The 2,068-nt window shown below is 29.4% G+C and overlaps 1 pseudogene; it reads right to left on the bottom strand.

The window, feature by feature from the left end:
- Positions 1-687: 687 nt before the first annotated feature.
- Positions 688-1,501, bottom strand: LOC149244258 (uncharacterized; annotated as a pseudogene).
- Positions 1,502-2,068: the final 567 nt, after the last annotated feature.

The raw sequence follows: 2,068 nt of genomic DNA, 5'->3' as shown, positions 1-2,068 counted from the left end.
ATAATCTCAAAATTGCTATAGGTTTTTAGTTTATTTAGTATTATCTAGATTTGGAATAATACTCTTTTATTTAATATTATCTATATTTGAAATAATATTGAGTATTATTAAGTAAATTTTTATTTTTTTTAATTTAAAGAAAGTGATAATTAGTTTAAATTATTTGGATAAGATTTAGATACAAACAAATAAGATTTAGATTCAAATTTGATTAATTATTAGTGTAGTTATATGAATAAAATGGTTTATATAGAGAGAGAGTGTTTTGAGTCAAATGCATGAGTCATTTAAGTGCTTTTATTTATAAAGTGGTTCGCAATACATATTTGGTGTTCAATGAATTATCTTTGAACAAGAGGGAAGAGTAATTATCTCTTGTTTTTGTTTGCCAACAATTTCTACTATTAATTTCTAGATAATTGTGTACTAGACTCATCTACTAGCTTCCCAGATTGCTTTCATATTTATCTTTCCTTTTATCTTTGTAGAATTGTTTGTATGGCAAAAGCATTATGTATTTAGATCATTAAAATTGAGGGCAAAAGGAAAGGAAATTAACCAATTACAGCAAAATTAATACCCAATGGTTGTGTTGTTTGTGAATATACATATTGAAAACTTATTGTCATACTTGATCATCCAATTTTAGTTTATCGAGTTTAAAATTAATATTCAGATGATTATTCATTACTCATATCTCTACCACAAGAAAAACAATTTCCCATCACTAATAGCAAGTCAAATACCTTCCTGACTCATCTCCTCTCCCTCTTATTTCCCAACACCTAAATAATAGATCCCAAAGATGTCATCTTGCATCTACAGCACATAACGAGTGCCCACTATCAAATTATCCCAAACATCCTCACCCGTCCTAGTCGTCAAAGCAAGTCCACCTGGTTCTCTCCTTACTTACTTATTATTCTTCCACACTAGTGCATCTTCCAAGATGACCAACCAAATTGCAAACTAAAACTTGAAATTTGACCCCCTGTACAACATGAGAAATCTCTTTTGCGCACTTATGATGTGGCGCACTAACACTCCACCCTCATCCCAAGACCATGCATCCTGGCATAATAAAATGTTTCCAACCTTCTACTAGTTTCTACCATTGTCGTAAATTGTCATGCCCACTAAGAAAAACCTATCCTGAATAACCAACTAGATTCTCTAATTTGATATATCATGAACATCCACCTCCCTTCATTTCTAGGAAAAACCCTTGGCCAAGAGATGCCATTCTAATCGCAGTTACTAAGCTCCCCAACGTCGAGCACCAACCCTTCTATGTTGTCAATGTGGATTTTTTCAGCAAAAGAAGCCAATCCTCACAATAATTGCCTCCCCCAACCTACCACCTACCGAAAGTGAAATTGTTAATTTTCCCACGAGTTTAAAATTTGACGGTGAAAATTGAAAAAAAAATGTAAAATTAAATATATCTTCACTATTCAATCTGAAAACTCACATCTGATTCCAAAATATACACACTTATCATCACAATTATTATTTATTATAAATTTAGCACAATAATTTACCAATCAAATTTAACATAAAATTCAAATTTAAAATTATCTACCTTTTCAATAAAAATACAATAAGTTTTTCATTGGGTATTTGAAATTAGATGAAAAGTATATAAAACTTATCTCTGACTATTCATGTTATTGCTCGTCAACTATGTAAATCAAAGCTATTGCTCCTTAACAATGTAAACTAAAATTATATTAGCATATAGTTGAAACGAAGAATGTAAACTAAAATTATATTCTAGCATATAGTTGAAACAAAGAAGAAAATGTTAGGGAAGGAGGAGAAGTTCATGTTATTGTAGATGTACATGAAGAAAAGTCCCATAAAATCATTATCATTATCTTTGGTCTGTGGCTATCTTAGATTATAGGTTGGAAATAAACATATGTCTAACAACTTAGATGGTTTCCTTTTATATGCTTCATTAAATTGTTAATATTAAAGTATGGATTAATTTAAAAGGTTAATAATTAACATAAAATTCAAATTTAAAATTATTTACCTTTTCAATAAAAATACAATAAGTTTTTCA

The sequence above is a fragment of the Pinus tabuliformis genome, chromosome 8 (assembly GCF_031772625.1).
Source record: "Pinus tabuliformis cultivar Carrire ecotype Pingquan chromosome 8, CPIR1, whole genome shotgun sequence".
Lineage (NCBI taxonomy): Eukaryota > Viridiplantae > Streptophyta > Pinopsida > Pinales > Pinaceae > Pinus > Pinus tabuliformis.
The sequence above is the reverse complement of the archived record's forward strand: the minus strand, read 5'-3'. Positions and strand labels throughout refer to the sequence as shown.